A 7,940-nucleotide genomic window follows, 5' to 3' on the forward strand; every position below is an offset into this window, starting at 1 on the left:
TACTTTTAAAGATGCCTTTCTGTGTTTCTGGATGCGGTCGATGTCTTTCAGCTTCGGACGGTCACGATCGCTGCCTCAAGTGTTTGGGTCTCACCCACGCTGAGACAGCGTTTGTAGATGGCACATGTCCTCATTGTGAGAACATGACCATGGCAAAGTTGCAATCACAACTCTCTTTTCTGGTAAGTCAGCTCAGTTGCTCATCCCGGTCCTTATGTGATGCTGCTGCTAGGGCTAAGAGTAATATGAGGGAAATGGGAGTGTTTCCACCAGGTCAATCCCGTTACTCTTCTTGCACGTTGCGCACGGTGGAGTTCCCAGATGACTTTGGCGGTGCATCTGACTTCTCATTCGGGGCTCTGGATGAGGAAAAAAAAATATCGATAGCAGCATCAGAGGATGGGTTTATGCCTTCCGATGCTGAGGAATCAGCTGGACTCCCACCCTCAGGTGCGGTAGCTCAGTCTGAGTCTGATGCAAAGTTGGCAGCCATGCTTGCCCAAGTCGCCGCGAACAGCGGAATCCTCCTCCCTGTCCCGAGCGTTTCATGGGTGGATGATTGGTATCTGGGCTCGGAATGCGACTCACAGCCATGCCCGGCCCCAGTCCAGAAGTGCATGAAGAGCTGACCAGGTTGTGGAGGGCACCTTTCACTGCCGATCTTGCTTTACAAGTTCTTCCACCCTCACTACTCTTGATGGTGGGACGACCAGAAGGTATACGGACATTCCACAGATGGAGCATGCGGTTGTGGTGCATTTATGCCTGCAAAATGCCGCCACCTGGCAGAATCGTCCCAAACTCCCATCCAGGGCCTGTAAGTTAACTTCGGCTCTAATAGGGAAAGCTTACAGTACTACTGGACAGGCCACCTCCGCCCTGCATGCCATGGCCATCCTGAGGTCTATCAGGCCAAAGCACAAGGGTAGTTCTGAGCCGGGATTGATACAGGAACTGCACTAGGCGACCGACTTCGCTCTCTGAGTGGTCCAGGAGCGCCATCTCTGGCTTAACCTTGCTAAGATGAGGGAGGTAGACAGGTCCGTTTTCTTGACGCCCCAATCCCAGAAAGTGGTCTCTTCAGGGACACTGTCAAGGACTTTGCCCACCAGTCCAGAAACAGACAGAGGCGATTAATCACATCTTCCCTTGGCGTGACTCCACCGCCACCTACAGGCCGCCAATGTCATCATCTCCTCATTCATTCCCTCACATCAGCTCTGCTGCAGCCTGAGCCCACAGCCCGTCCGCAGAGCAGAATCTTTGGTTTCATTTTCTTTTTGTTCCACCACTCGTCAAAGTGGCACTGGGATCCAAATTTTTAAAGAAAGAGCAACCTCCACATAATCTGGGTCACATAATTCTCAGCCCCGCCATGATGACTGGCGTACCGTACCGCCTCATGTTCGAATGTGACTCACACAACACCTCGCACAGGTCAGTGTGGCAAGTTCAGAGGATGTGCAGCTTCCTCAGCCGTCACAGGCCGGTTCCAGTTGGGGCTTACGGAGCAAGGTAGGTGTTCCAGTACACCCACAGCCACAGGATGGGGACACGTGGCTTCCCAACATGGTGGCCGTCTCTCTTCAGGGGGAGTGGAGACTCCTAGGAATCCTCCGATGTGGTATTCCCTGACCAAGGCCCCCCTCAGCATGGACGCGCTGGCACACAGCTGGCCCCTGGGCCTTTGCAAGTATGCGTTTCCCCCAGTGAGCCTGATTGCACAGACGTTCTGCAAAGTCAGGGAGGATGAATAACAAGTATTGATGGTTGCGCCATACTGGCCCACCTGGACTTGGTTCTTGGAGCTCATGCTCCCTTGCGACAGCCCCCTCTACGAGGCGGGCCTGTGCCTTAAAGTGATTCCACTTTAAGGAGTCACTTTAATTTCGCTAACTGGTGTGCTTCCTGAGGGGAAGACCCACAGAGATGCACAGTCAGGTCAGTGCTTTCCTTGTTGGAGGGCCGGCTGTCCCCTTCCACCTTGAAAGTGTATCTGGCTGCCATAGCAGCACATTACGATGCAGTGGATGGTAAGTGTTTAGGGAAGCATGACCTGATAATCAGATTCCTCAGGGGCACCAGGAGGTTAAATCCTCCTGGGCCATACCTTGTTCCCTCATGGGATCTATCTGTAGTCTTGCTATAGAGAGCTCCCTTTGAGCCCTTGGAATCAGTAGAGCTAAGTAACCTCTCTGTGAAGATGGCCCTTCTGACCTGATCCATTTCCGGGGAATTCGCCGGATTCAACTAGCTGATCTAGTTGTTTTCGGTAACATGCTCGTTTTGCATGGGTTGCAATCAGATTGACAATATGCGTTACTTATCTGTTGTCATTGGCAACATGCCTGTCGTTGCCAACATGCTATGTTTAAACCTATCAAGTATAATAATGAAAATAATGATTCAGTGATGCAAACAGAAGGGACATGCTGCTCTTCTCAGCTGTTTGTAACAGAAGAGCACCCCTTCGCTGCTACTCCCATCATGTAAGGGGAACGCTGCCCCCAGTCTGCTATTTCAGAGGGACATGCTGCTCCTTTCCAAAATGTACTCTTTTTATCTGTCATAGTTTTCCAGTGTCAGAGTCTTACTTTTTTCAGTACCAGAATGAGAGAAGGGAGAAAAAAGGGCATTAAGATTTTGCAGTCAGTTAGTGGTTGGGGGGTGTTAGAATATGATTTTGTTTTGGGGGGTTATCGCTGCTCTCCCTGCTCTTATCCATACTAGACTACATGGATGGACAGGGAGGTCTTTTCCCAGAACAGAATCATACCGCCAATCCAAACTGTATGCTTTTTTTTTTAAATCATTTTTGACGATAGCGGTCCTGACAGAAATCAAGCGTAGTGTTAGTTCTGGGAGGTCACGCTAGTCAAGCTTGTATCAGCTGTCTCTCAGCTGATCCATGTCTACCTATAGGAATATGACACCTATCACTGCATCCCTATATATAAGGTCCATTCAGTATTATCAGCAGCTTTATCATGTGGCTCAGGAGCTAATTACACTCCTCCATCCCCAGCTCCTCCTCTCGTCCTGTCAGGACTTGGCCTTCTGATATTCCTATTCGAATCAGACTAATTCTTCTTGAATTATATTGTTACATTAAATTATTGTCATTAAGAACATTAATGATATCACAATACCTTTATGTTGGTTCTGTTATGTTATGTTACCCTAAGGGGGGTTATCGCTGCTCTCCCTGCATTTATCCATACTAGACTTCATGGATGGGGCAGGGAGTTCTTGCCCAGAACAGAATCATACCACCAATCCAAACTGTATGCTTATTCTTAATCCTCTTTGACGATAGCGGTCCTGACAGAACTCATGATGCATGCCCTTTTCAGGCCAGTCCGAATACTCCGTATGTAGTTATTCCCTGATAGTAATTCCATATAATGTTCATGTAGAAGGACTACATGGCTTAAGTGGGTCGTTGGGTAGGTTGCGAGTGCGCTTGTTACCCGGCACGCTGGGCTTGCCAACATGTACCCAAAAAACCTTACAACATGGTTCAGCTGTTGTGGCATCTTTGTATATGATTTAATTCAGGTCAGTGCCAAATCACATCATCTTAAGTCATACTCACATTAATGCATTCACTCTCTCATACAGATGAATCTCTAATCCACCTGTGCCAAAGACAAGAATCAGTCTAGTCACACCCAGTAACGTTTGCATAAATAACAAGCTCATCAAAGACATTAAGTAAAATTACACATGAGAAGGACCATATGCACGAAAATTCAGACACACAGACCAAAGCGAAAGGTGTACACACACACACACACACACACACACACACACTGCTGATATGCATAGAAAGGTGTCTGTCACTTTTAATATAATTCTGTCTGCTAAGTGAACGTCTCAGTCACCTCTCATTTCCTTCTCATCACACACTCTCTTTTTACTCTTTCACATACAAGTAGACACATCATCATCATCATCATCTCACACACATCAGCAGACACTCACTGGACACACACTCTCACGCATATCCAGAAACCGAGAGATGGTCTTTCTGAGTGAAAGAGGGAGAGATGACAAGTAAGAGGGGAGAACACAGGAAGCACATTAGTTATCGGTCTCTCCCTTTCACATCCCATTACAGTTACACTCTTCCATCTGCCCCCTCACTCTTCTTCACCTCTAACATTCTGCCCTGCTGCACTTTACCTGACTAAATGACACTTCACACCACACACATACAGATGGCCAGCTGAAATATTTACAGAGCTGTAGGACTGAAAAAAGAAGCAAGGATTGATGGAATAAAAAGAAAAATACCATGGTTTCCAAAAAAAATAATAAGCAGCAAAACTGTTTTCAACATGGGTAATAATAGGAAATGTTTCTTGAGCAGCAAATCAGCATATTAGAATGATCTCTGAAGGGTCATGCGACACTGAAGTAATGATGCTGAAAATTCAGCTTTGCCATCACAGGAATAAATTACATTTTTTTAAAATATATTCAAATATAAAACAGCATAACATATATAATATAAAGTATCAGATGTAAAATATAACATTTTATATAACACTATTACTGTTTTTACTGTATTTTGATCATATAAATGCAGCCTTGTTGAGCAAAAAAAAAAAAAAAAATATTTTTTTTAAACACTCACACACTATATATTTCACTCACTGAAACCTACAGTATCACTATAAAAATAGAAATTGTAAATAAAACAAAATTTGTTGAAGTAAGTTTTACAAGAAAATACTATTTCAGAGTTTCTACTTCAAAATGTCATGTTTAAAGGTGCTCTAAGCAATGTCACACGTTTTTTAGGCCAAAACATTTTTTGTCACATACAGCAAACATCTCCTCACCATCCGCTAGCTGCCTGTCCCCTGAACATACTGTAAAAAAACGCGGTCTCTGTAGACAGCCCATGCTCCACAAACGGCAAGAAAAACAAACTGGGCTAACCCGCACCACGAAACATAACAAACTGTTCCAGCCAATAACCGACAAGAAGGATTTGGGGTGGGGTTTGGGGGGTTAGTGCGTGGATGAGGAGGAGGGAGGGTCTAGCTAGCCTCCGTTTTGTTTGACAATACTTTAAACATCAACAAGAAGTGACATCACTTAGAGCACCTTTAATTATATGTGTTACTTGGCTCCCCCCCCCCCCCTATAATCTTAAATACCCTTTTTTCCCTCCCCTTTAAGCAAATGCAAAGCTATAAAATACAATTATCATGAGGTCGTCATATATTTACCTAATTTACAAAGCTCTTTTTTCCATTATTGCTAAAAGTAAACATTGCAGCACTGGGAGAAAGAGCATTGTTGAAAAGCCACAGTTGTGTTTGTCCCTCTAGACTCTCCATACACACAGACCTTGAGGGGGGCTCGCACAGAAGCTCTTCGGGGGGTTGTTAGCTGTGAGCTTAGCCACCACAAGGGCTCCAGCTCACACACTAATTATTTTCATAGTCAGCCGGGTGTGCAGAGCTGGCCTGCGAGTTGTGCAAATGCTTATTTAAGCTGTGTAACTGACATCCATATGGTTTTTATCACCATGAAGAAACGTTTGAACTGGTTATGTTTTCATGCGGCCAAGGCTCTGACCTGTCTGTCAGAAACACTCATATGTGTTGCGTCTTTGGGAAATTCTATACCATAATGTTCTGGATCAGCATGTTTTTCCTTCACTGAGTCACTGTTGTACTGTAAAAGTGTTAATAAAAACTAAACCACATTTGGCATTTTTAGTGCTGTCTTTTTTCAGTTTGGAAATGATTGAACGTTTTAATGAATCAATGTTTTCCATAACACAATACTGTGGTACTCGTTACAGTAATTGTGTAAGTAAGTTGTTGTCATTGTGATGCTGAATTTTTCATCAAATATATGTTAGTAAAAACTCAAAAGTCATGACTATTAAATTATTTCACAGATATTTGGAGGTCTGTTACAAGGGACACTTTTCAATGATTGTCTACCACAACAAACTGCAAACACATAATAGCAACAACGCCAGTGGAAAGTCACACACTGAGGTACTGGATGAAATGTGTAATTCTGAGCTAACTGATGAATCAGAGTACTTCTTTGGGAGTCTCTGATACACTTGCTGCAGAATGCTGAAACTCCAGCCCAATTACAATTCTGTTCATGCAAAACATTAATAAAGCCACAACACCACAATGCAGAATAACCACAGGCGTTGTCAGAGACAATTGTTTAGGAAATGTAATTCTGTGTAAAAAACGTCCAAATGTCTCTCTGTACAGTAGTTGTACGGGCAGTATTACTTTAAATAAACATCGCAATTCCAGCATGGGTTTGTGAATAAATAGAACAAAAGGCAAAGAAGCGGATTTCCTCTGCTGATTGCAGCCAGATGTTAGCAAGGGTCTGCTGCTGCTTAACTGGCTATTAAGAGGGAAATTTGGAGTAATTCAATAAATAAATCCGCCATAGGAACTATAGTCTAATGTGTTATAATGCAGGCCGAGAGCTTCCACACTCTCCCTTTAAGTACAAACACAAGTACAAAATAAATAGATAAAAGTATACACACATAGACTAACTTTTTTAAGTGGATTTTAAAGAAAAAGAAATCACATTTAAATTACAGGAAATAGGCTAAGGAAGATTCATAACAAATAAAAAAGTGTTCCTGTTTTAAAATGCATAAACCAAATTACAATAAATGTTAATAACATTAGAATGTTAATGTATTATTAGATGAGCAATTTTTCTATTTTCAAGCAGTGTATGTCAAATTATATAATTAGACTGAGTAAAAAGTAATTAAACAAATTAGTATGAGTTTTCTTTTTGCTTTAATGACAGCAGCACTCGAGCTGCATATACTCCACAAGTGTTTGTAAAACCTGATGAGCATGTTCTCCAGTATGATTTGACCTAGAAATAGTAGTCAAATAGCTATTTTATGTCATTATGTGTATTTTTATATTATAATCATTTTTCCAAAATAGTTTAAAATTAGATTTTAGATTAGAATTCCATTACAACTTGCTTCAAACACTGGATACAAAGAAGATGTTAGTGTCCCCATTGGATTTATTATGGATCTGTTTGCTTTGGTGAGTATGTCAAGTGCTTTCAGTATCTATCTCTCTCTCTCTCTCTCTCTCTCTCTCTCTCTCTCTCTCTCTCTCTCTCTCTCTCTCTCTCTCTCTCTCTCTCTCTCTCTCTCTCTCTCTCTCTCTCTCATTCAGACCCAAGTGTAATTAAGTAAACAATGCTAGTGTTAGGATTGCAAAAATGTAATCAATACAAATAACTGATAGGATACAGTATCAGAGAGAGAGAGAGAGAGAGAGAGAGATCTAAATAATCAAACATATCCCACAGACAGTAAAACACATGTCATTTCCTCCTCTCCCAACCAATATTCTCTCGCTCCTCCTCATTCTCTCTAACCCATATTCGTGTGTGGCACAGATGATCATATCGTCATACAGATATCTCCAGTACGAAAAGAGAGAGAGGCAGAAAGGTCAGACTCACTGAGTGAAACGGATAAAGGCTAATGATTATCTCAACCTTTATCTAATCAATAATCATTTATCCAGCAATATTACCGCCAGCTACTGGCCATTCTCTATTATCCCAGCACAGACGCCAGTGGCTGTATTGTCTCAGTCTGTCAGCTTTATGGGCTGGGTGAATGGTAGGTGAACATCAGGGCTGTGATACTCTGTGTGGCGGCCGGCTTTAGTGGTATATATCTGTGTGTGTGTAGTCTCTGTGCCAAACTATTGCTATTACAGCTAATGTACAGTGTGTATATATGTAATAAATCTGGGATTCAAGAGCTAATCTAAACCTAGAAACCTCTAGCATTGCTATTATCAGGATATGAGTTAATTTTTGTAATTCAGCTTTTCACTGGAATTATCCGATATAATATAACAAATCATAATGAAAATATCTATCTATCTATC

Source organism: Abramis brama (genome assembly GCF_963993115.1).
Source record: "Abramis brama genome assembly, chromosome: 3".
In the NCBI taxonomy this organism is placed as follows: domain Eukaryota; kingdom Metazoa; phylum Chordata; class Actinopteri; order Cypriniformes; family Leuciscidae; genus Abramis; species Abramis brama.